Here is a 25,895-nt window from a genome sequence, read left to right as displayed (position 1 = left end):
CTATCCCTAGAGTTTACGGGGTAACCGAGGCCTTCCTACATGAACTGAAGGAGGCAATTTTCATCCACGAGAAACTCAAAGAAATCCGACACACCCTGGTGGCCGACAACAAATACCGGGAAGCTGTGGTTGCTGATGTGGTGCTTTTCTGGCTCAATAAATCCCAAGAGACCGAGTGACATTTTGTTATTTAGACGTAAAAGCTATGGGTAACTATGTGTCTACGATGTTGGAGCGAATAAATACATTTTTTCTTTTGAGAGACCTTACAAATGTTATGCATCAGATTATTGAAAATAAAGTGAATAATGTATCGTTCTACACGACACACAATACCTGGGCTAATGTAGAGCGTTTGCTGAAAATGGAACAAATCATGAATCATGTACGACATACGGGTGGGAGTTTGCAATGGACACAAATGGTATCAAGAATTGTTGATGAGTCTGAAGAGCTAGAAGTAACTTTGGCTAAGATTTTGCATTATTTGTTTGAACCCCCATTTAATGTGAACGTGTATCATATTTGTTGTTTATATACTTATATATCAGACGTGTGTGTTTTAAAAATTCAGCGACACAAAACTGTAAATCTAAACCATATATACAGGGTGTTGCATGCTGTGATTGTTGAGAAAACTGGGACGGTTGCTGATGACCGAAGGCCTCCCGGCTGGCGTCAGTTTCTTAAGGCCCTGGCAATCCTGAACATTCCCCTCTCCGGTGTACCCAACCATAAGCTTCGTCAACAGATTCAAGCTTTAAAACAAAAGCCTTCAACGAGATACAGCACCCCTAAAGATGCCCCAACGACACCGTCCCCCTATGAAAGCGATGATGCTAACTCATTTACTCCCATGAACGTCTCAGGACCTTTTCCTAATCCCGATCTCTCGGCGTGGTTAGACTTTTGAAAATGACTTTTGAATGACTATGATTAAATTCAATAAAATGTTTTATTTGAAAAATAAGCAATTTAACATTTGTGGCATTCTTGAAACATATGACGTGAGCATACGCCTTGATTACGCGTTCTTAAACGACACACATTTGAACACTTTTGATATTTTCTAACAAAACAAGATACAAAGTTATCATTACTTCTTAAATCATCCTTATAAAGAAACATAACATCTTCAAAAGAAACTCCCCGGGCTCTTTGGCACAGGTAAAATACACAGTGGTGACCGCATGTAGTGGAAAGGTTATCTTGCACTTGTTTGATGCTGTAGTAGATCTTTGAACCGTTTAGGGTCAAAAAATCTTTAATAGATTTAGGGAAATGTGAAAAACCGGGGGGAAAGCCATAGGAATCAAAAAAAGTTGAGATTTTTCTTCCACCTTCCTGTTCTAATGTCATAGCTAGCCAATGTTCACCAGGCATGTGTTTAGGATGGGTATTGACAATAAACATTGCAGGCCTCTCAGGCCATATCTCAATAGGTAATTCATCACAAGCCATCACTCCACAAAATTGTTTTCCAATCAAGCGGCTCATGAGCCCTTCCAACTCTTGGGTATTCATGTCTTTGCTCAAAGGTCCTTAATAATAATCCACTAAGACCTGTCTTCGGGCATTCACTTCCAAGATTGAATCAGAGCATGCGTAAACAATCATGCTAACTGTACAGGCTAAAGGTGTACGGAAACGCATTTCCAGCCTGAGGTTACCTTGGGACACCACAGACAGATTTCCTGAGGTGTCATCATCAGGGGATAAATTGAAAGCATACAATGTGTAACCCTCTGCAAAATCATTTCTGTCAATAGGTAAAGAGAGATCTTTTAGATGCCTCCCTGTAGCCAGGAATAGATTGTAAAATTCTCGCACAGATATGTTGTTGTTAAATTGGGGTTGGAAAGCCTTAGCAGGAACCTGACGTCCGTCCTGACAGAGAGCTACATACTCTGCATTGAAGTGTTGAAAATTAAAGGGGTTTTTATCTAAACTCCCCGTATTAGAGGCGTGATCAACCAGACCTATAACCACATATCTAGGTAAAGGGCCTAGAAATAGGTTTTCTTGACTGCAGATTCTACTGCCCACAGGTATGCTAAAGGTTTTCATGGTAATTCTTTGGAGAGGGTAAAGGGCATTTCCTTTCATCAAAGCATGTGAGTGACCCAGGCGTACGGCCGGAGATACAGACACTTTTTTAATAAAAAGGGTGGCCCCCAACACTTTCAAACTAAAATCCCCGTCTTGGGGAGACATCAGGCAAAAATCATCCTTGGCCCTGGTTAATTTTAATCTTAAATCAACCGAATTTAAGAGTAACCGTTCTTGAAAGAAAATGTCAGAGTGTATAGGGCCTAGCAAATGAAACTCTCGAGATTCGGCGCAGTAGCGAGCTCGTGCCGCTAGTCCTTTGTTTGCACCGGTGGAAGGGTCTGTCGATTCCATAGAGGCTCCTGCAGTATCCTTGCTAAACAGCCCGGCGCTAAATTGTGTTTTGAGAGTGTCTTCGGAGTAGTTTAGTAAACACTCCATGATGGCTCTATATGGGTATGTGGCGCTGCTTTGACTGATTAGGCGTTCACCCAAAGTCACATCAACTTGGGAGAAAATGGTGGCCAAGGGGTAATTAATGAGACTCACTTTGGCATCGCCTGCAATATTAGACCCATCTCTTTTGGTCACTTTTAGACGTAAATGCACCAAGGTGTTGTTGAGGTCCAGATAGTTGTCACCGTGGCCTGGTATGAAAAATTCGATAGGCCCGTTATCGGTAATAGCAGAGAGAGGGGCTATCTCCACATAACTGGATCTATCTATTGAATGCTGCGTTAAAGGGGCCGTGAAAAGATCGAGTTCTGTCTTTATAGCTTCAGAGGACATTCGATGTAAAAGAGCCATGTCACTTATTCTTTTAGAAAATACTTCCTAGTATTCTTTTAGCCTGTTTTGGTTCAGACCTCCTCACTTTACCACGTCTTTGACTTACTGAGGTTCTTTTAACAGTTAACCGCCGCTTTTTAGGTGCCGGCCTGCGTCTTAAACCTGGGGGTCTCTTTTTTGGTCTTCGAGACAATATCATAAGCCCCGAGCCTTCTTGATGCTCCACATCTGGTGACGCCCTTCGGGTCATAGCATTGGCTACAACCTCACTTACTATATTTTTAGCCGCGGATTTTAAATGTGGTTTGGCTATGCTGAAGCCCCTCTTCATAAACGGTAAAACCATCCTGAAGAGGTTACGGAATATACCGCCTATCCCCGCACCATACATTGTCGGTGCTCCATGATATCCTGGTAGTCCATTACCAACTTGATCCACATAGTATGAAACATAACGGTTAGGGTCGAGCTGATGGTGCTCCATAACTCTTTTATTTGTATTATGTTTATAAATATAATACAGATATTATATATGTAGAGAGGTTTTGGTGGGTCTAAAGTGGAGTTTTACAATCGTTTTACCATAAGTAAATTCAATGTTTTCGTTCTGATCCGTTTTAAGCTCAACCAGAATGTTTTCAATATAGTTCTTGCTGACATGTACGTAGTGCGGCTTGTCATAATTGACAGTGACGATGTCCCCATCCTTTCCGTCTATATGAACTGTTCGCAGGAGGGGCACACAGCTGTCTCCGACCCTTTGATAGGTTATGATGTCGGTATACACAAATATGTTGTAAAATCCTGCATGTATATCCGCAGGGAATGGGAATAATTTATCGTTCACATACGTCCATTTATTGGGACCCATCCCCAACATGTAGGATAAATTACCGCTGGTCTTTATACCTCCGTTAGCAGGCCCTGAGATTTGTATCCTTTTATGGATTGGATTGTAGAATAGGAATATTTCCATCTTGTTCAGGGTTAGGTGTTCATTCAACTCTGAGACGATCCTGTCGACGGTTCTATAGAAACCTTTTTTAAGCTTAATAAGTTTTGCAGGTTCCGATAACCTTTTGCAATAAAAATCACGGTCCTTAGCTTTGATATTATACCAACTATGGGGGTATGTAATCTCGCTGAGACCTACTTCCCAAGCCTCTGATAACTCTATAGGCTTTGGAAAATTGGTTGTATACTTCGAACTCTGATTATTACGATATATCTGTGCCGACGCATTACTGGGGAGAGTCAGGTAGAAGCCGCTGTGTTCCATGATGCCCAACTGTGTACACGCGACTGATGCGCTAGTTATCATGACTAGGGGTTTAAATTAATCCCCGTTGCCTCCACCACATCATGCTCCAATACCCAACTGTTGAACTTTTGAGGCCAGTTTTTCCAGCGGACCAGCAACCATTTTTTACCCTTTTCTCTCTTCTGATCTAGAATCTCCTCCACGTGAAAGACTTTGTCTTTACCCAACTGGACCTTCTGTAATTCCTTCTCATAAAAAGATCCCTCTATAAGATCCCCGTCATAATCTTTTAATTTGTAGACCGGGGGAATGCGTGGCAGACATTCGGTAACGGTAAACAACTCCGAGCTAAAGCCTTGTTCGTATTTTTTGTCGAAAACACCCCTCAACTTTGATATACGAACCAAGTCACCCACTAGGAATTTAAAAGTCATTTTTTTCTTACGGCGAAGTGGGAACAAACCATACATATTTTTAAAGACTTGAAAAGAGTTTTCCGAAGAGACGTCAGAGGGCTTCATACGTATACTCTTATGGAAGCTGTGGTTGTACCCGTTTACTAAATCCTGAACTATGTCTGTATATCTGTGGGTGTTGTGAGCTGTAAAATATCGCCACATCCGCTCTTTCAAAGTCCTATTAAAGCGTTCCACAACCGAAGCTTTCAAATCAGAGCCTGTAGCAAAATGTACTATATTATACTTATTCATTAGCTTCTGAAATGTTTTATTAAAAAATTCTTTTCCGCCATCCGTCTGCACTTTCTTGGGTGCGCCTCCTGCCTTCAAGATCGAGTCAAAGGCCCGGGTTACCTCTGCCCCGCTCTTATTTTTTAACACCCTTACAAAGGCTACTTTAGAGAAAATATCTATAACCGTTAGCATGTAGCGATTTCCATCATTTTTATCGGCCAGGGCCTGCATGTCACATAGATCCGCCTGAAATTGGGATAAGGGGTGCGTAGAAAAAACTCTATTTCTTGGAAATTGTTTTCTTACAGGTTTATGGAGAGTATAGGCATCCTGCTCGGATAACCATTCATTCACTTTAGCATCGCTTAACAGGCTACCTGTTTCTTCGGCTATTGCTCTCTGTAAACGCTCTTTACCCCCATAAGACCCGGGGTTAGCGGGATTATAATATATGTTTTTCAACAGCTGCTCAGCCATCCTTCTTGCCTCGCTGAGGTACAATAACGTTAATGAGCCACTTTCATATAACGACAACATTTCAGTTTGAGAATTTTTATTTTTTTAACACCAAGTATTACGTATACAACCAATTCAGGATTTGTTGCAAGATACAAGTCCCAGTTTTCTCAACAATCACAGCATGCAACACCCTGTATATATGGTTTAGATTTACAGTTTTGTGTCGCTGAATTTTTAAAACACACACGTCTGATATATAAGTATATAAACAACAAATATGATACACGTTCACATTAAATGGGGGTTCAAACAAATAATGCAAAATCTTAGCCAAAGTTACTTCTAGCTCTTCAGACTCATCAACAATTCTTGATACCATTTGTGTCCATTGCAAACTCCCACCCGTATGTCGTACATGATTCATGATTTGTTCCATTTTCAGCAAACGCTCTACATTAGCCCAGGTATTGTGTGTCGTGTAGAACGATACATTATTCACTTTATTTTCAATAATCTGATGCATAACATTTGTAAGGTCTCTCAAAAGAAAAAATGTATTTATTCGCTCCAACATCGTAGACACATAGTTACCCATAGCTTTTACGTCTAAATAACAAAATGTCACTCGGTCTCTTGGGATTTATTGAGCCAGAAAAGCACCACATCAGCAACCACAGCTTCCCGGTATTTGTTGTCGGCCACCAGGGTGTGTCGGATTTCTTTGAGTTTCTCGTGGATGAAAATTGCCTCCTTCAGTTCATGTAGGAAGGCCTCGGTTACCCCGTAAACTCTAGGGATAGACGGCACAAGACCCATAGCCTCCAGGGCGCTGACCAGCGAGGGTATAAACCTGCGGGACCACAGTCTTTTCACCAGCTCCTCAAAATGATTGAAAAAGTAGTATCTCGGAGGGTCGTATAGGCAAGGATGACGACGCTGGCTGGGGTGATTGATCTCACAGCCGATGCATTTTTCTCTTATATAGTCGCCAATCACCAAGTCTAAAAGTGTAGCTACAGAGGCCTTGATGGTATCCACAAAAATAGTACTGACCACCCCATCAAACACATCCTCAGGCTGGGTACATGTAGGGGGTGTCGAGGGTCTTGCCAGGGGTGAGTAGAGTGTAGGGCTGTGAGGCATTGAGTCCTTAGTTTCGGGGCCCCATGACGTAGATGCGTCCACGTAGATGGTCTGGAGATCCATGGTGTATGCTGAAATGAAGAACTGGCTGGTTTTTTCTTTTTATTGTAGAACAAGGCCATTGGGTATCTGGGGGGGCGTGGTTAAAGCATCCGCTTACTTAGTTTTCTTCTGACGCTGTATCTTCTGGAGGCTCTTTTGCATCGTAATCTTTACGATTCGTATATATTATGCACTTCTTTAAATGAACAAGGCTCTGCCGCTGTTGGCTCTGTACAAAGAGATCATCCAACGCCTGCAACATTTTCAATTCCATTACATCCCAACTTTTAAAAGGAATAAGCAGACGCAGTCGGGTATCCCCAGTATGGCCCCCCTCCCTGAGGTTTTGGTTTCGGATTTCCTGGGTGCCGATATAGAACTCCACGCAGCCGCAGGGACGTCCATTCTGTCTTTGTATTTTCACCCTGTGAAATATTCGTCCTGAGGAGTCAGGGGTACCTTCCCAACGGGTCTCGTGGCCCGTGAACACACTATACCCCTTGGTGATAAGGCGCAGTTCAGGACACACAACCTTGCGAAAAACCGACCAGTCTTCAACACCATATTCCAAGCCTACAGTCTGGTCTGTATATTCTTCTCCTTCAGCTACCGTATAGAGGGTCACTCTACAGGCCACGTAATCAAACCGATACCCCCACAGCTGTCCATTAGACATCAACACTTGATCTTTCAGCGCATTTGATGGAGGTATTTGGGTTCTATAAACATTTAAAAAACGTTTTTTTGGAGCATCATATATTGCGGGTTGATACTTGGCCCGTGCTCTATGGACCAACCGAGGACCCGCTTCAGTTGTTACAGTCATCACTGCTTTGTCACCGATCCCAAATTCCATGGTTATTCTTAAGATCTTGTACAGTCTTAAACAGGAATTGTTCTGGGGCTTTATAAGGCTTCTGCAAAGCCAGCCTCTTTGAAATGTTCATTAACAACCCCCAACACTAGACATCCAGGAACAGTTTGACATGACACCTGGTCACTTACTTACCCAAAAAGCACCCCTAACCATCAGGATGTCCTGACCGGAAGCCCAAATATGGGCATGCCCCCATTCTACAAACCATTGGGGCATCAATCACTACATAGGGTCATAAATCATGATCTTTTTTTTGATTTACGACATTGACAGCTTGACACTTACCCCAAAGACCCCCACCCCAGGCCAGGATGTCCTGACCGGAAGCCCAAATATGGGCATGCCTGCTACAACAGGACATAGGGTCATAAATCATTACATAGGGTCATAAATCAGGCTTGGGTCATAAATCATTACCGGTTGACCTGACAACTGGACCCTTACCCAAAGACCCCCACCTAACCATCAGGATGTCCTGACAGGCAGCCCCTTAGGTTCACATAGCGGTCACATAGGTTCACATAGGGTCATCCATCAAATTTTGACGTGTGACATCTACTTTAATCTCTCTAATGGCTCGTTGGTCTAGGGGTATGATTCTCGCTTTGGGTGCGAGAGGTCCCGGGTTCAAATGCCGGACGAGCCCTTTAACAGTCTGAGACAGGCGGATCTTTGGCTACTGGTTGGAGGGGCAACTGCCATCCCTGGAGTGCAGGACGAGGTGGCTGAGTGATTAAGGCAATGGACTGCTAATCATTTGTGCTTTGCACAAGTGGCTTCAACATTGCACAACTTTTATTAATTTCTTCCTTGATTCAAAATCTGTAATTTTAACCGGTACTGGTTACCTTCAGACGAGTCCTGTGACACTTGTCGGGGTCGTAGAGCAAAACCGAGAACGGCATTGTGTTTGTTAGAGTCTCCCCTTTCCATAGAATGGTCAAACAATTTTGTTGGTCAAACCGTTCGGAAGCTACAGACATTTATATGAGAAAACTGATTTTCGGGATGTCTCATGTTTTGACAAACATCGCTCTCGCTCTGCCGCCTTTCACCGAAAATGCAGAGGTGTGACATCAGCGGTTATGGAAGATTGAGAAGCATCCAGTGCAAAAAAAAAGGTGAAATCTCTAGTTTCAAACTGACAGATTCCAATGGGGATTTTATCATTTATTCACATACCGGTGCGTCAATCGGCTCAAATTCAATGAGCTCCAATTCGTTTTGATGTCTTCTTTTTCAACTTCAAAATCTTCATTTAGCTCTTCTTCATTTGTTTCTTGCTGTTACAGAAAATGAAAATTGAATCTGAAAGACTCGGCAGATGAATTACAGAGGATTTGAACTGAAACCTGGTCAACTGCTTGGAAGACAGCTATGCTCACAAGTATACCAACAAAACTCACGTGATTCACTGTGGCCTGGCACCATCGACAAGTCAATCCATATCCTCACCGTCATTGCTGGCGACAGCAAAAAAATGTATTTGATGAAATGGCTTGTTGGTCTAGGGGTATGATTCTCGCTTTGGGTGCGAGAGGTCCTGGGTTCAAATCCCGGACGAGCCCTTTAACAGTCTGAGACAGGCGGATCTTTGGCTACTGGTTGGAGGGGCAACTGCCATCCCTGGAGTGCAGGACGAGGTGGCTGAGTGATTAAGGCAATGGACTGCTAATCATTTGTGCTTTGCACAAGTGGCTTCAACATTGCACAACTTTTATTCATTTCTTCCTTGATTCAAAATCTGTAATTTTAACCGGTACTGGTTACCTTCAGACGAGTCCTGTGACACTTGTCGGGGTCGTAGAGCAAAACCGAGAACGGCATTGTGTTTGTTAGAGTCTCCCCTTTCCATAGAATGGTCAAACAATTTTGTTGGTCAAACCGTTCGGAAGCTACAGACATTTATATGAGAAAACTGATTTTCGGGATGTCTCATGTTTTGACAAACATCGCTCTCGCTCTGCCGCCTTTCACCGAAAATGCAGAGGTGTGACATCAGCGGTTATGGAAGATTGAGAAGCATCCAGTGCAAAAAAAAAGGTGAATCTCTAGTTTCAAACTGACAGATTCCAATGGGGATTTTATCATTTATTCACATACCGGTGCGTCAATCGGCTCAAATTCAATGAGCTCCAATTCGTTTTGATGTCTTCTTTTTCAACTTCAAAATCTTCATTTAGCTCTTCTTCATTTGTTTCTTGCTGTTACAGAAAATGAAAATTGAATCTGAAAGACTCGGCAGATGAATTACAGAGGATTTGAACTGAAACCTGGTCAACTGCTTGGAAGACAGCTATGCTCACAAGTATACCAACAAAACTCACGTGATTCACTGTGGCCTGGCACCATCGACAAGTCAATCCATATCCTCACCGCCATTGCTGGCGACAGCAAAAAAATGTCTTTGATGAAATGGCTCGTTGGTCTAGGGGTATGATTCTCGCTTTGGGTGCGAGAGGTCCCGGGTTCAAATTCCGGACGAGCCCTTTAACAGTCTGAGACAGGCGGATCTTTGGCTACTGGTTGGAGGGGCAACTGCCATCCCTGGAGTGCAGGACGAGGTGGCTGAGTGATTAAGGCAATGGACTGCTAATCATTTGTGCTTTGCACAAGTGGCTTCAACATTGCACAACTTTTATTCATTTCTTCCTTGATTCAAAATCTGTAATTTTAACCGGTACTGGTTACCTTCAGACGAGTCCTGTGACACTTGTCGGGGTCGTAGAGCAAAACCGAGAACGGCATTGTGTTTGTTAGAGTCTCCCCTTTCCATAGAATGGTCAAACAATTTTGTTGGTCAAACCGTTCGGAAGCTACAGACATTTATATGAGAAAACTGATTTTCGGGATGTCTCATGTTTTGACAAACATCGCTCTCGCTCTGCCGCCTTTCACCGAAAATGCAGAGGTGTGACATCAGCGGTTATGGAAGATTGAGAAGCATCCAGTGCAAAAAAAAAGGTGAAATCTCTAGTTTCAAACTGACAGATTCCAATGGGGATTTTATCATTTATTCACATACCGGTGCGTCAATCGGCTCAAATTCAATGAGCTCCAATTCGTTTTGATGTCTTCTTTTTCAACTTCAAAATCTTCATTTAGCTCTTCTTCATTTGTTTCTTGCTGTTACAGAAAATGAAAATTGAATCTGAAAGACTCGGCAGATGAATTACAGAGGATTTGAACTGAAACCTGGTCAACTGCTTGGAAGACAGCTATGCTCACAAGTATACCAACAAAACTCACGTGATTCACTGTGGCCTGGCACCATCGACAAGTCAATCCATATCCTCACCGCCATTGCTGGCGACAGCAAAAAAATGTCTTCGATGAAATGGCTCGTTGGTCTAGGGGTATGATTCTCGCTTTGGGTGCGAGAGGTCCCGGGTTCAAATCCTGGACGAGCCCTTTAACAGTCTGAGACAGGCGGATCTTTGGCTACTGGTTGGAGGGGCAACTGCCATCCCTGGAGTGCAGGACGAGGTGGCTGAGTGATTAAGGCAATGGACTGCTAATCATTTGTGCTTTGCACAAGTGGCTTCAACATTGCACAACTTTTATTCATTTCTTCCTTGATTCAAAATCTGTAATTTTAACCGGTACTGGTTACCTTCAGACGAGTCCTGTGACACTTGTCGGGGTCGTAGAGCAAAACCGAAGACGGCATTGTGTTTGTTAGAGTCTCCCCTTTCCATAGAATGGTCAAACAATTTTGTTGGTCAAACCGTTCGGAAGCTACAGACATTTATATGAGAAAACTGATTTTCGGGATGTCTCATGTTTTGACAAACATCGCTCTCGCTCTGCCGCCTTTCACTGAAAATGCAGAGGTGTGACATCAGCGGTTATGGAAGATTGAGAAGCATCCAGTGCAAAAAAAAAGGTGAAATCTCTAGTTTCAAACTGACAGATTCCAATGGGGATTTTATCATTTATTCACATACCGGTGCGTCAATCGGCTCAAATTCAATGAGCTCCAATTCGTTTTGATGTCTTCTTTTTCAACTTCAAAATCTTCATTTAGCTCTTCTTCATTTGTTTCTTGCTCTTACAGAAAATGAAAATTGAATCTGAAAGACTCGGCAGATGAATTACAGAGGATTTGAACTGAAACCTGGTCAACTGCTTGGAAGACAGCTATGCTCACAAGTATACCAACAAAACTCACGTGATTCACTGTGGCCTGGCACCATCGACAAGTCAATCCATATCCTCACCGCCATTGCTGGCGACAGCAAAAAAATGTCTTCGATGAAATGGCTCGTTGGTCTAGGGGTATGATTCTCGCTTTGGGTGCGAGAGGTCCCGGGTTCAAATCCTGGACGAGCCCTTTAACAGTCTGAGACAGGCGGATCTTTGGCTACTGGTTGGAGGGGCAACTGCCATCCCTGGAGTGCAGGACGAGGTGGCTGAGTGATTAAGGCAATGGACTGCTAATCATTTGTGCTTTGCACAAGTGGCTTCAACATTGCACAACTTTTATTAATTTCTTCCTTGATTCAAAATCTGTAATTTTAACCGGTACTGGTTACCTTCAGACGAGTCCTGTGACACTTGTCGGGGTCGTAGAGCAAAACCGAAGACGGCATTGTGTTTGTTAGAGTCTCCCCTTTCCATAGAATGGTCAAACAATTTTGTTGGTCAAACCGTTCGGAAGCTACAGACATTTATATGAGAAAACTGATTTTCGGGATGTCTCATGTTTTGACAAACATCGCTCTCGCTCTGCCGCCTTTCACTGAAAATGCAGAGGTGTGACATCAGCGGTTATGGAAGATTGAGAAGCATCCAGTGCAAAAAAAAAGGTGAAATCTCTAGTTTCAAACTGACAGATTCCAATGGGGATTTTATCATTTATTCACATACCGGTGCGTCAATCGGCTCAAATTCAATGAGCTCCAATTCGTTTTGATGTCTTCTTTTTCAACTTCAAAATCTTCATTTAGCTCTTCTTCATTTGTTTCTTGCTCTTACAGAAAATGAAAATTGAATCTGAAAGACTCGGCAGATGAATTACAGAGGATTTGAACTGAAACCTGGTCAACTGCTTGGAAGACAGCTATGCTCACAAGTATACCAACAAAACTCACGTGATTCACTGTGGCCTGGCACCATCGACAAGTCAATCCATATCCTCACCGCCATTGCTGGCGACAGCAAAAAAATGTCTTCGATGAAATGGCTCGTTGGTCTAGGGGTATGATTCTCGCTTTGGGTGCGAGAGGTCCCGGGTTCAAATCCTGGACGAGCCCTTTAACAGTCTGAGACAGGCGGATCTTTGGCTACTGGTTGGAGGGGCAACTGCCATCCCTGGAGTGCAGGACGAGGTGGCTGAGTGATTAAGGCAATGGACTGCTAATCATTTGTGCTTTGCACAAGTGGCTTCAACATTGCACAACTTTTATTAATTTCTTCCTTGATTCAAAATCTGTAATTTTAACCGGTACTGGTTACCTTCAGACGAGTCCTGTGACACTTGTCGGGGTCGTAGAGCAAAACCGAAGACGGCATTGTGTTTGTTAGAGTCTCCCCTTTCCATAGAATGGTCAAACAATTTTGTTGGTCAAACCGTTCGGAAGCTACAGACATTTATATGAGAAAACTGATTTTCGGGATGTCTCATGTTTTGACAAACATCGCTCTCGCTCTGCCGCCTTTCACTGAAAATGCAGAGGTGTGACATCAGCGGTTATGGAAGATTGAGAAGCATCCAGTGCAAAAAAAAAGGTGAAATCTCTAGTTTCAAACTGACAGATTCCAATGGGGATTTTATCATTTATTCACATACCGGTGCGTCAATCGGCTCAAATTCAATGAGCTCCAATTCGTTTTGATGTCTTCTTTTTCAACTTCAAAATCTTCATTTAGCTCTTCTTCATTTGTTTCTTGCTGTTACAGAAAATGAAAATTGAATCTGAAAGACTCGGCAGATGAATTACAGAGGATTTGAACTGAAACCTGGTCAACTGCTTGGAAGACAGCTATGCTCACAAGTATACCAACAAAACTCACGTGATTCACTGTGGCCTGGCACCATCGACAAGTCAATCCATATCCTCACCGCCATTGCTGGCGACAGCAAAAAAATGTCTTCGATGAAATGGCTCGTTGGTCTAGGGGTATGATTCTCGCTTTGGGTGCGAGAGGTCCCGGGTTCAAATCCTGGACGAGCCCTTTAACAGTCTGAGACAGGCGGATCTTTGGCTACTGGTTGGAGGGGCAACTGCCATCCCTGGAGTGCAGGACGAGGTGGCTGAGTGATTAAGGCAATGGACTGCTAATCATTTGTGCTTTGCACAAGTGGCTTCAACATTGCACAACTTTTATTCATTTCTTCCTTGATTCAAAATCTGTAATTTTAACCGGTACTGGTTACCTTCAGACGAGTCCTGTGACACTTGTCGGGGTCGTAGAGCAAAACCGAGAACGGCATTGTGTTTGTTAGAGTCTCCCCTTTCCATAGAATGGTCAAACAATTTTGTTGGTCAAACCGTTCGGAAGCTACAGACATTTATATGAGAAAACTGATTTTCGGGATGTCTCATGTTTTGACAAACATCGCTCTCGCTCTGCCGCCTTTCACCCGAAAATGCAGAGGTGTGACATCAGCGGTTATGGAAGATTGAGAAGCATCCAGTGCAAAAAAAAAGGTGAAATCTCTAGTTTCAAACTGACAGATTCCAATGGGGATTTTATCATTTATTCACATACCGGTGCGTCAATCGGCTCAAATTCAATGAGCTCCAATTCGTTTTGATGTCTTCTTTTTCAACTTCAAAATCTTCATTTAGCTCTTCTTCATTTGTTTCTTGCTGTTACAGAAAATGAAAATTGAATCTGAAAGACTCGGCAGATGAATTACAGAGGATTTGAACTGAAACCTGGTCAACTGCTTGGAAGACAGCTATGCTCACAAGTATACCAACAAAACTCACGTGATTCACTGTGGCCTGGCACCATCGACAAGTCAATCCATATCCTCACCGCCATTGCTGGCGACAGCAAAAAAATGTCTTTGATGAAATGGCTCGTTGGTCTAGGGGTATGATTCTCGCTTTGGGTGCGAGAGGTCCCGGGTTCAAATCCCGGACGAGCCCTTTAACAGTCTGAGACAGGCGGATCTTTGGCTACTGGTTGGAGGGGCAACTGCCATCCCTGGAGTGCAGGACGAGGTGGCTGAGTGATTAAGGCAATGGACTGCTAATCATTTGTGCTTTGCACAAGTGGCTTCAACATTGCACAACTTTTATTCATTTCTTCCTTGATTCAAAATCTGTAATTTTAACCGGTACTGGTTACCTTCAGACGAGTCCTGTGACACTTGTCGGGGTCGTAGAGCAAAACCGAGAACGGCATTGTGTTTGTTAGAGTCTCCCCTTTCCATAGAATGGTCAAACAATTTTGTTGGTCAAACCGTTCGGAAGCTACAGACATTTATATGAGAAAACTGATTTTCGGGATGTCTCATGTTTTGACAAACATCGCTCTCGCTCTGCCGCCTTTCACCGAAAATGCAGAGGTGTGACATCAGCGGTTATGGAAGATTGAGAAGCATCCAGTGCAAAAAAAAAGGTGAAATCTCTAGTTTCAAACTGACAGATTCCAATGGGGATTTTATCATTTATTCACATACCGGTGCGTCAATCGGCTCAAATTCAATGAGCTCCAATTCGTTTTGATGTCTTCTTTTTCAACTTCAAAATCTTCATTTAGCTCTTCTTCATTTGTTTCTTGCTGTTACAGAAAATGAAAATTGAATCTGAAAGACTCGGCAGATGAATTACAGAGGATTTGAACTGAAACCTGGTCAACTGCTTGGAAGACAGCTATGCTCACAAGTATACCAACAAAACTCACGTGATTCACTGTGGCCTGGCACCATCGACAAGTCAATCCATATCCTCACCGCCATTGCTGGCGACAGCAAAAAAATGTCTTTGATGAAATGGCTCGTTGGTCTAGGGGTATGATTCTCGCTTTGGGTGCGAGAGGTCCCGGGTTCAAATCCTGGACGAGCCCTTTAACAGTCTGAGACAGGCGGATCTTTGGCTACTGGTTGGAGGGGCAACTGCCATCCCTGGAGTGCAGGACGAGGTGGCTGAGTGATTAAGGCAATGGACTGCTAATCATTTGTGCTTTGCACAAGTGGCTTCAACATTGCACAACTTTTATTCATTTCTTCCTTGATTCAAAATCTGTAATTTTAACCGGTACTGGTTACCTTCAGACGAGTCCTGTGACACTTGTCGGGGTCGTAGAGCAAAACCGAGAACGGCATTGTGTTTGTTAGAGTCTCCCCTTTCCATAGAATGGTCAAACAATTTTGTTGGTCAAACCGTTCGGAAGCTACAGACATTTATATGAGAAAACTGATTTTCGGGATGTCTCATGTTTTGACAAACATCGCTCTCGCTCTGCCGCCTTTCACCGAAAATGCAGAGGTGTGACATCAGCGGTTATGGAAGATTGAGAAGCATCCAGTGCAAAAAAAAAGGTGAAATCTCTAGTTTCAAACTGACAGATTCCAATGGGGATTTTATCATTTATTCACATACCGGTGCGTCAATCGGCTCAAATTCAATGAGCTCCAATTCGTTTTGATGTCTTCTTTTTCAACTTCAAAATCTTCATTTAGCTCTTCTTCATTTGTTTCTTGCTGTTACAGAAAATGAAAATTGAATCTGAAAGACTCGGCAGATGAATTACAGAGGATTTGAACTGAAACCTGGTCAACTGCTTGGAAGACAGCTATGCTCACAAGTATACCAACAAAACTCACGTGATTCACTGTGGCCTGGCACCATCGACAAGTCAATCCATATCCTCACCGCCATTGCTGGCGACAGCAAAAAAATGTCTTTGATGAAATGGCTCGTTGGTCTAGGGGTATGATTCTCGCTTTGGGTGCGAGAGGTCCCGGGTTCAAATCCTGGACGAGCCCTTTAACAGTCTGAGACAGGCGGATCTTTGGCTACTGGTTGGAGGGGCAACTGCCATCCCTGGAGTGCAGGACGAGGTGGCTGAGTGATTAAGGCAATGGACTGCTAATCATTTGTGCTTTGCACAAGTGGCTTCAACATTGCACAACTTTTATTCATTTCTTCCTTGATTCAAAATCTGTAATTTTAACCGGTACTGGTTACCTTCAGACGAGTCCTGTGACACTTGTCGGGGTCGTAGAGCAAAACCGAGAACGGCATTGTGTTTGTTAGAGTCTCCCCTTTCCATAGAATGGTCAAACAATTTTGTTGGTCAAACCGTTCGGAAGCTACAGACATTTATATGAGAAAACTGATTTTCGGGATGTCTCATGTTTTGACAAACATCGCTCTCGCTCTGCCGCCTTTCACCGAAAATGCAGAGGTGTGACATCAGCGGTTATGGAAGATTGAGAAGCATCCAGTGCAAAAAAAAAGGTGAAATCTCTAGTTTCAAACTGACAGATTCCAATGGGGATTTTATCATTTATTCACATACCGGTGCGTCAATCGGCTCAAATTCAATGAGCTCCAATTCGTTTTGATGTCTTCTTTTTCAACTTCAAAATCTTCATTTAGCTCTTCTTCATTTGTTTCTTGCTGTTACAGAAAATGAAAATTGAATCTGAAAGACTCGGCAGATGAATTACAGAGGATTTGAACTGAAACCTGGTCAACTGCTTGGAAGACAGCTATGCTCACAAGTATACCAACAAAACTCACGTGATTCACTGTGGCCTGGCACCATCGACAAGTCAATCCATATCCTCACCGCCATTGCTGGCGACAGCAAAAAAATGTCTTTGATGAAATGGCTCGTTGGTCTAGGGGTATGATTCTCGCTTTGGGTGCGAGAGGTCCCGGGTTCAAATCCTGGACGAGCCCTTTAACAGTCTGAGACAGGCGGATCTTTGGCTACTGGTTGGAGGGGCAACTGCCATCCCTGGAGTGCAGGACGAGGTGGCTGAGTGATTAAGGCAATGGACTGCTAATCATTTGTGCTTTGCACAAGTGGCTTCAACATTGCACAACTTTTATTCATTTCTTCCTTGATTCAAAATCTGTAATTTTAACCGGTACTGGTTACCTTCAGACGAGTCCTGTGACACTTGTCGGGGTCGTAGAGCAAAACCGAGAACGGCATTGTGTTTGTTAGAGTCTCCCCTTTCCATAGAATGGTCAAACAATTTTGTTGGTCAAACCGTTCGGAAGCTACAGACATTTATATGAGAAAACTGATTTTCGGGATGTCTCATGTTTTGACAAACATCGCTCTCGCTCTGCCGCCTTTCACCGAAAATGCAGAGGTGTGACATCAGCGGTTATGGAAGATTGAGAAGCATCCAGTGCAAAAAAAAAGGTGAAATCTCTAGTTTCAAACTGACAGATTCCAATGGGGATTTTATCATTTATTCACATACCGGTGCGTCAATCGGCTCAAATTCAATGAGCTCCAATTCGTTTTGATGTCTTCTTTTTCAACTTCAAAATCTTCATTTAGCTCTTCTTCATTTGTTTCTTGCTGTTACAGAAAATGAAAATTGAATCTGAAAGACTCGGCAGATGAATTACAGAGGATTTGAACTGAAACCTGGTCAACTGCTTGGAAGACAGCTATGCTCACAAGTATACCAACAAAACTCACGTGATTCACTGTGGCCTGGCACCATCGACAAGTCAATCCATATCCTCACCGCCATTGCTGGCGACAGCAAAAAAATGTCTTTGATGAAATGGCTCGTTGGTCTAGGGGTATGATTCTCGCTTTGGGTGCGAGAGGTCCCGGGTTCAAATCCTGGACGAGCCCTTTAACAGTCTGAGACAGGCGGATCTTTGGCTACTGGTTGGAGGGGCAACTGCCATCCCTGGAGTGCAGGACGAGGTGGCTGAGTGATTAAGGCAATGGACTGCTAATCATTTGTGCTTTGCACAAGTGGCTTCAACATTGCACAACTTTTATTCATTTCTTCCTTGATTCAAAATCTGTAATTTTAACCGGTACTGGTTACCTTCAGACGAGTCCTGTGACACTTGTCGGGGTCGTAGAGCAAAACCGAGAACGGCATTGTGTTTGTTAGAGTCTCCCCTTTCCATAGAATGGTCAAACAATTTTGTTGGTCAAACCGTTCGGAAGCTACAGACATTTATATGAGAAAACTGATTTTCGGGATGTCTCATGTTTTGACAAACATCGCTCTCGCTCTGCCGCCTTTCACCGAAAATGCAGAGGTGTGACATCAGCGGTTATGGAAGATTGAGAAGCATCCAGTGCAAAAAAAAAGGTGAAATCTCTAGTTTCAAACTGACAGATTCCAATGGGGATTTTATCATTTATTCACATACCGGTGCGTCAATCGGCTCAAATTCAATGAGCTCCAATTCGTTTTGATGTCTTCTTTTTCAACTTCAAAATCTTCATTTAGCTCTTCTTCATTTGTTTCTTGCTGTTACAGAAAATGAAAATTGAATCTGAAAGACTCGGCAGATGAATTACAGAGGATTTGAACTGAAACCTGGTCAACTGCTTGGAAGACAGCTATGCTCACAAGTATACCAACAAAACTCACGTGATTCACTGTGGCCTGGCACCATCGACAAGTCAATCCATATCCTCACCGCCATTGCTGGCGACAGCAAAAAAATGTCTTTGATGAAATGGCTCGTTGGTCTAGGGGTATGATTCTCGCTTTGGGTGCGAGAGGTCCCGGGTTCAAATCCCGGACGAGCCCTTTAACAGTCTGAGACAGGCGGATCTTTGGCTACTGGTTGGAGGGGCAACTGCCATCCCTGGAGTGCAGGACGAGGTGGCTGAGTGATTAAGGCAATGGACTGCTAATCATTTGTGCTTTGCACAAGTGGCTTCAACATTGCACAACTTTTATTCATTTCTTCCTTGATTCAAAATCTGTAATTTTAACCGGTACTGGTTACCTTCAGACGAGTCCTGTGACACTTGTCGGGGTCGTAGAGCAAAACCGAGAACGGCATTGTGTTTGTTAGAGTCTCCCCTTTCCATAGAATGGTCAAACAATTTTGTTGGTCAAACCGTTCGGAAGCTACAGACATTTATATGAGAAAACTGATTTTCGGGATGTCTCATGTTTTGACAAACATCGCTCTCGCTCTGCCGCCTTTCACCGAAAATGCAGAGGTGTGACATCAGCGGTTATGGAAGATTGAGAAGCATCCAGTGCAAAAAAAAAGGTGAAATCTCTAGTTTCAAACTGACAGATTCCAATGGGGATTTTATCATTTATTCACATACCGGTGCGTCAATCGGCTCAAATTCAATGAGCTCCAATTCGTTTTGATGTCTTCTTTTTCAACTTCAAAATCTTCATTTAGCTCTTCTTCATTTGTTTCTTGCTGTTACAGAAAATGAAAATTGAATCTGAAAGACTCGGCAGATGAATTACAGAGGATTTGAACTGAAACCTGGTCAACTGCTTGGAAGACAGCTATGCTCACAAGTATACCAACAAAACTCACGTGATTCACTGTGGCCTGGCACCATCGACAAGTCAATCCATATCCTCACCGCCATTGCTGGCGACAGCAAAAAAATGTCTTTGATGAAATGGCTCGTTGGTCTAGGGGTATGATTCTCGCTTTGGGTGCGAGAGGTCCCGGGTTCAAATCCCGGACGAGCCCTTTAACAGTCTGAGACAGGCGGATCTTTGGCTACTGGTTGGAGGGGCAACTGCCATCCCTGGAGTGCAGGACGAGGTGGCTGAGTGATTAAGGCAATGGACTGCTAATCATTTGTGCTTTGCACAAGTGGCTTCAACATTGCACAACTTTTATTCATTTCTTCCTTGATTCAAAATCTGTAATTTTAACCGGTACTGGTTACCTTCAGACGAGTCCTGTGACACTTGTCGGGGTCGTAGAGCAAAACCGAGAACGGCATTGTGTTTGTTAGAGTCTCCCCTTTCCATAGAATGGTCAAACAATTTTGTTGGTCAAACCGTTCGGAAGCTACAGACATTTATATGAGAAAACTGATTTTCGGGATGTCTCATGTTTTGACAAACATCGCTCTCGCTCTGCCGCCTTTCACCGAAAATGCAGAGGTGTGACATCAGCGGTTATGGAAGATTGAGAAGCATCCAGTGCAAAAAAAAAGGTGAAATCTCTAGTTTCAAACTGACAGATTCCAATGGGGATTTTATCATTTATTCACATACCGGTGCGTCAATCGGCTCAAATTCAATGAGCTCCAATTCGTTTTGATGTCTTCTTTTTCAACTTCAAAATCTTCATTTAGCTCTTCTTCATTTGTTTCTTGCTGTTACAGAAAATGAAAATTGAATCTGAAAGACTCGGCAGATGAATTACAGAGGATTTGAACTGAAACCTGGTCAACTGCTTGGAAGACAGCTATGCTCACAAGTATACCAACAAAACTCACGTGATTCACTGTGGCCTGGCACCATCGACAAGTCAATCCATATCCTCACCGCCATTGCTGGCGACAGCAAAAAAATGTCTTTGATGAAATGGCTCGTTGGTCTAGGGGTATGATTCTCGCTTTGGGTGCGAGAGGTCCCGGGTTCAAATCCCGGACGAGCCCTTTAACAGTCTGAGACAGGCGGATCTTTGGCTACTGGTTGGAGGGGCAACTGCCATCCCTGGAGTGCAGGACGAGGTGGCTGAGTGATTAAGGCAATGGACTGCTAATCATTTGTGCTTTGCACAAGTGGCTTCAACATTGCACAACTTTTATTCATTTCTTCCTTGATTCAAAATCTGTAATTTTAACCGGTACTGGTTACCTTCAGACGAGTCCTGTGACACTTGTCGGGGTCGTAGAGCAAAAACGAGAACGGCATTGTGTTTGTTAGAGTCTCCCCTTCCATAGAATGGTCAAACAATTTTGTTGGTCAAACCGTTCGGAAGCTACAGACATTATATGAGAAAAACTGATTTTCGGGATGTCTCATGTTTTGACAAACATCGCTCTCGCTCTGGCCCGCCTTCACCGAAAATGCAGAGGTGTGACATCAGCGGTTATGGAAGATTGAGAAGCATCCAGTGCAAAAAAAAGGTGAAATCTCTAGTTTCAAACTGACAGATTCCAATGGGGATTTTATCATTTATTCACGTACCGGTGCGTCAATCGGCTCAAATTCAATGAGCTCCAATTCGTTTTGATGTCTTCTTTTTCAACTTCAAAATCTTGCAACTGTTGGAGGGGCAACTGCCATCCCTGGAGTGCAGGACGAGGAGTCTCCCCTTTCCATAGAATGGTCAAACAATTTTGTTGGTCAAACCGTTCGGAAGCTACAGACATTTATATGAGAAAACTGCTTTTCGGGATGTCTCATGTTTTGACAAACATCGCTCTCGCTCTGCCGCCTTTCACCGAAAATGCAGAGGTGTGACATCAGCGGTTATGGAAGATTGAGAAGCATCCAGTGCAAAAAAAAGGTGAAATCTCTAGTTTCAAACTGACAGATTCCAATGGGGATTTTATCATTTATTCACGTACCGGTGTACTTTGGGTCCGAGAGGTCCCGGGTTCAAATCCCGGACGAGCCCTTTTGTAGAGCCTTTAACAGTCTGAGACAGGCGGATCTTGGGCAACTGGTTGGAGGGGCAACTGCCATCCCTGGAGTGCAGGACGAGGAGTCTCCCCTTTCCATAGAATGGTCAAACAATTTTGTTGGTCAAACCGTTCGGAAGCTACAGACATTTATATGAGAAAACTGATTTTCGGGATGTCTCATGTTTTGACAAACATCGCTCTCGCTCTGCCGCCTTTCACCGAAAATGCAGAGGTGTGACATCAGCGGTTATGGAAGATTGAGAAGCATCCAGTGCAAAAAAAAAGGTGAAATCTCTAGTTTCAAACTGACAGATTCCAATGGGGATTTTATCATTTATTCACATACCGGTGCGTCAATCGGCTCAAATTCAATGAGCTCCAATTCGTTTTGATGTCTTCTTTTTCAACTTCAAAATCTTCATTTAGCTCTTCTTCATTTGTTTCTTGCTGTTACAGAAAATGAAAATTGAATCTGAAAGACTCGGCAGATGAATTACAGAGGATTTGAACTGAAACCTGGTCAACTGCTTGGAAGACAGCTATGCTCACAAGTATACCAACAAAACTCACGTGATTCACTGTGGCCTGGCACCATCGACAAGTCAATCCATATCCTCACCGCCATTGCTGGCGACAGCAAAAAAATGTCTTTGATGAAATGGCTCGTTGGTCTAGGGGTATGATTCTCGCTTTGGGTGCGAGAGGTCCCGGGTTCAAATCCCGGACGAGCCCTTTAACAGTCTGAGACAGGCGGATCTTTGGCTACTGGTTGGAGGGGCAACTGCCATCCCTGGAGTGCAGGACGAGGTGGCTGAGTGATTAAGGCAATGGACTGCTAATCATTTGTGCTTTGCACAAGTGGCTTCAACATTGCACAACTTTTATTCATTTCTTCCTTGATTCAAAATCTGTAATTTTAACCGGTACTGGTTACCTTCAGACGAGTCCTGTGACACTTGTCGGGGTCGTAGAGCAAAACCGAGAACGGCATTGTGTTTGTTAGAGTCTCCCCTTTCCATAGAATGGTCAAACAATTTTGTTGGTCAAACCGTTCGGAAGCTACAGACATTTATATGAGAAAACTGATTTTCGGGATGTCTCATGTTTTGACAAACATCGCTCTCGCTCTGCCGCCTTTCACCGAAAATGCAGAGGTGTGACATCAGCGGTTATGGAAGATTGAGAAGCATCCAGTGCAAAAAAAAAGGTGAAATCTCTAGTTTCAAACTGACAGATTCCAATGGGGATTTTATCATTTATTCACATACCGGTGCGTCAATCGGCTCAAATTCAATGAGCTCCAATTCGTTTTGATGTCTTCTTTTTCAACTTCAAAATCTTCATTTAGCTCTTCTTCATTTGTTTCTTGCTGTTACAGAAAATGAAAATTGAATCTGAAAGACTCGGCAGATGAATTACAGAGGATTTGAACTGAAACCTGGTCAACTGCTTGGAAGACAGCTATGCTCACAAGTATACCAACAAAACTCACGTGATTCACTGTGGCCTGGCACCATCGACAAGTCAATCCATATCCTCACCGCCATTGCTGGCGACAGCAAAAAAATGTCTTTGATGAAATGGCTCGTTGGTCTAGGGGTATGATTCTCGCTTTGGGTGCGAGAGGTCCCGGGTTCAAATCCCGGACGAGCCCTTTAACAGTCTGAGACAGGCGGATCTTTGGCTACTGGTTGGAGGGGCAACTGCCATCCCTGGAGTGCAGGACGAGGTGGCTGAGTGATTAAGGCAATGGACTGCTAATCATTTGTGCTTTGCACAAGTGGCTTCAACATTGCACAACTTTTATTCATTTCTTCCTTGATTCAAAATCTGTAATTTTAACCGGTACTGGTTACCTTCAGACGAGTCCTGTGACACTTGTCGGGGTCGTAGAGCAAAACCGAGAACGGCATTGTGTTTGTTAGAGTCTCCCCTTTCCATAGAATGGTCAAACAATTTTGTTGGTCAAACCGTTCGGAAGCTACAGACATTTATATGAGAAAACTGATTTTCGGGATGTCTCATGTTTTGACAAACATCGCTCTCGCTCTGCCGCCTTTCACCGAAAATGCAGAGGTGTGACATCAGCGGTTATGGAAGATTGAGAAGCATCCAGTGCAAAAAAAAAGGTGAAATCTCTAGTTTCAAACTGACAGATTCCAATGGGGATTTTATCATTTATTCACATACCGGTGCGTCAATCGGCTCAAATTCAATGAGCTCCAATTCGTTTTGATGTCTTCTTTTTCAACTTCAAAATCTTCATTTAGCTCTTCTTCATTTGTTTCTTGCTGTTACAGAAAATGAAAATTGAATCTGAAAGACTCGGCAGATGAATTACAGAGGATTTGAACTGAAACCTGGTCAACTGCTTGGAAGACAGCTATGCTCACAAGTATACCAACAAAACTCACGTGATTCACTGTGGCCTGGCACCATCGACAAGTCAATCCATATCCTCACCGCCATTGCTGGCGACAGCAAAAAAATGTCTTTGATGAAATGGCTCGTTGGTCTAGGGGTATGATTCTCGCTTTGGGTGCGAGAGGTCCCGGGTTCAAATCCCGGACGAGCCCTTTAACAGTCTGAGACAGGCGGATCTTTGGCTACTGGTTGGAGGGGCAACTGCCATCCCTGGAGTGCAGGACGAGGTGGCTGAGTGATTAAGGCAATGGACTGCTAATCATTTGTGCTTTGCACAAGTGGCTTCAACATTGCACAACTTTTATTCATTTCTTCCTTGATTCAAAATCTGTAATTTTAACCGGTACTGGTTACCTTCAGACGAGTCCTGTGACACTTGTCGGGGTCGTAGAGCAAAACCGAGAACGGCATTGTGTTTGTTAGAGTCTCCCCTTTCCATAGAATGGTCAAACAATTTTGTTGGTCAAACCGTTCGGAAGCTACAGACATTTATATGAGAAAACTGATTTTCGGGATGTCTCATGTTTTGACAAACATCGCTCTCGCTCTGCCGCCTTTCACCGAAAATGCAGAGGTGTGACATCAGCGGTTATGGAAGATTGAGAAGCATCCAGTGCAAAAAAAAAGGTGAAATCTCTAGTTTCAAACTGACAGATTCCAATGGGGATTTTATCATTTATTCACATACCGGTGCGTCAATCGGCTCAAATTCAATGAGCTCCAATTCGTTTTGATGTCTTCTTTTTCAACTTCAAAATCTTCATTTAGCTCTTCTTCATTTGTTTCTTGCTGTTACAGAAAATGAAAATTGAATCTGAAAGACTCGGCAGATGAATTACAGAGGATTTGAACTGAAACCTGGTCAACTGCTTGGAAGACAGCTATGCTCACAAGTATACCAACAAAACTCACGTGATTCACTGTGGCCTGGCACCATCGACAAGTCAATCCATATCCTCACCGCCATTGCTGGCGACAGCAAAAAAATGTCTTTGATGAAATGGCTCGTTGGTCTAGGGGTATGATTCTCGCTTTGGGTGCGAGAGGTCCCGGGTTCAAATCCCGGACGAGCCCTTTAACAGTCTGAGACAGGCGGATCTTTGGCTACTGGTTGGAGGGGCAACTGCCATCCCTGGAGTGCAGGACGAGGTGGCTGAGTGATTAAGGCAATGGACTGCTAATCATTTGTGCTTTGCACAAGTGGCTTCAACATTGCACAACTTTTATTCATTTCTTCCTTGATTCAAAATCTGTAATTTTAACCGGTACTGGTTACCTTCAGACGAGTCCTGTGACACTTGTCGGGGTCGTAGAGCAAAACCGAGAACGGCATTGTGTTTGTTAGAGTCTCCCCTTTCCATAGAATGGTCAAACAATTTTGTTGGTCAAACCGTTCGGAAGCTACAGACATTTATATGAGAAAACTGATTTTCGGGATGTCTCATGTTTTGACAAACATCGCTCTCGCTCTGCCGCCTTTCACCGAAAATGCAGAGGTGTGACATCAGCGGTTATGGAAGATTGAGAAGCATCCAGTGCAAAAAAAAAGGTGAAATCTCTAGTTTCAAACTGACAGATTCCAATGGGGATTTTATCATTTATTCACATACCGGTGCGTCAATCGGCTCAA

At 43.4% G+C, this 25,895-nt stretch overlaps 19 non-coding genes across 19 annotated transcripts; all 19 read left to right on the top strand.

Moving 5' to 3' along the window:
- Positions 1 to 7,886: 7,886 nt before the first annotated feature.
- trnap-ugg lies at positions 7,887 to 7,958 on the top strand. The gene has a single exon. It is a non-coding gene; the product is annotated as a tRNA-Pro (tRNA).
- Positions 7,959 to 8,808: 850 nt separating this feature from the next.
- Positions 8,809 to 8,880, top strand: trnap-ugg. The gene has a single exon. It is a non-coding gene; the product is annotated as a tRNA-Pro (tRNA).
- Positions 8,881 to 9,729: 849 nt separating this feature from the next.
- Positions 9,730 to 9,801, top strand: trnap-ugg. Its single transcript has one exon. It is a non-coding gene; the product is annotated as a tRNA-Pro (tRNA).
- An 850-nt stretch (positions 9,802 to 10,651) lies between these two features.
- Positions 10,652 to 10,723, top strand: trnap-ugg. The gene has a single exon. It is a non-coding gene; the product is annotated as a tRNA-Pro (tRNA).
- Positions 10,724 to 11,573: 850 nt separating this feature from the next.
- trnap-ugg lies at positions 11,574 to 11,645 on the top strand. Its single transcript has one exon. It is a non-coding gene; the product is annotated as a tRNA-Pro (tRNA).
- An 850-nt stretch (positions 11,646 to 12,495) lies between these two features.
- Positions 12,496 to 12,567, top strand: trnap-ugg. Its single transcript has one exon. It is a non-coding gene; the product is annotated as a tRNA-Pro (tRNA).
- Positions 12,568 to 13,417: 850 nt separating this feature from the next.
- trnap-ugg lies at positions 13,418 to 13,489 on the top strand. Its single transcript has one exon. It is a non-coding gene; the product is annotated as a tRNA-Pro (tRNA).
- An 851-nt stretch (positions 13,490 to 14,340) lies between these two features.
- Positions 14,341 to 14,412, top strand: trnap-ugg. The gene has a single exon. It is a non-coding gene; the product is annotated as a tRNA-Pro (tRNA).
- Positions 14,413 to 15,262: 850 nt separating this feature from the next.
- Positions 15,263 to 15,334, top strand: trnap-ugg. Its single transcript has one exon. It is a non-coding gene; the product is annotated as a tRNA-Pro (tRNA).
- Positions 15,335 to 16,184: 850 nt separating this feature from the next.
- On the top strand, positions 16,185 to 16,256 carry trnap-ugg. The gene has a single exon. It is a non-coding gene; the product is annotated as a tRNA-Pro (tRNA).
- Positions 16,257 to 17,106: 850 nt separating this feature from the next.
- Positions 17,107 to 17,178, top strand: trnap-ugg. The gene has a single exon. It is a non-coding gene; the product is annotated as a tRNA-Pro (tRNA).
- An 850-nt stretch (positions 17,179 to 18,028) lies between these two features.
- On the top strand, positions 18,029 to 18,100 carry trnap-ugg. The gene has a single exon. It is a non-coding gene; the product is annotated as a tRNA-Pro (tRNA).
- An 850-nt stretch (positions 18,101 to 18,950) lies between these two features.
- On the top strand, positions 18,951 to 19,022 carry trnap-ugg. The gene has a single exon. It is a non-coding gene; the product is annotated as a tRNA-Pro (tRNA).
- An 850-nt stretch (positions 19,023 to 19,872) lies between these two features.
- Positions 19,873 to 19,944, top strand: trnap-ugg. The gene has a single exon. It is a non-coding gene; the product is annotated as a tRNA-Pro (tRNA).
- Positions 19,945 to 20,794: 850 nt separating this feature from the next.
- On the top strand, positions 20,795 to 20,866 carry trnap-ugg. Its single transcript has one exon. It is a non-coding gene; the product is annotated as a tRNA-Pro (tRNA).
- Positions 20,867 to 22,501: 1,635 nt separating this feature from the next.
- Positions 22,502 to 22,573, top strand: trnap-ugg. Its single transcript has one exon. It is a non-coding gene; the product is annotated as a tRNA-Pro (tRNA).
- Positions 22,574 to 23,423: 850 nt separating this feature from the next.
- On the top strand, positions 23,424 to 23,495 carry trnap-ugg. The gene has a single exon. It is a non-coding gene; the product is annotated as a tRNA-Pro (tRNA).
- Positions 23,496 to 24,345: 850 nt separating this feature from the next.
- Positions 24,346 to 24,417, top strand: trnap-ugg. The gene has a single exon. It is a non-coding gene; the product is annotated as a tRNA-Pro (tRNA).
- An 850-nt stretch (positions 24,418 to 25,267) lies between these two features.
- trnap-ugg lies at positions 25,268 to 25,339 on the top strand. The gene has a single exon. It is a non-coding gene; the product is annotated as a tRNA-Pro (tRNA).
- The last annotated feature ends 556 nt before the right edge of the window (positions 25,340 to 25,895 follow it).

Source organism: Salvelinus namaycush, chromosome 34, assembly GCF_016432855.1.
Source record: "Salvelinus namaycush isolate Seneca chromosome 34, SaNama_1.0, whole genome shotgun sequence".
In the NCBI taxonomy this organism is placed as follows: domain Eukaryota; kingdom Metazoa; phylum Chordata; class Actinopteri; order Salmoniformes; family Salmonidae; genus Salvelinus; species Salvelinus namaycush.
The sequence above is the reverse complement of the archived record's forward strand: the minus strand, read 5'-3'. Positions and strand labels throughout refer to the sequence as shown.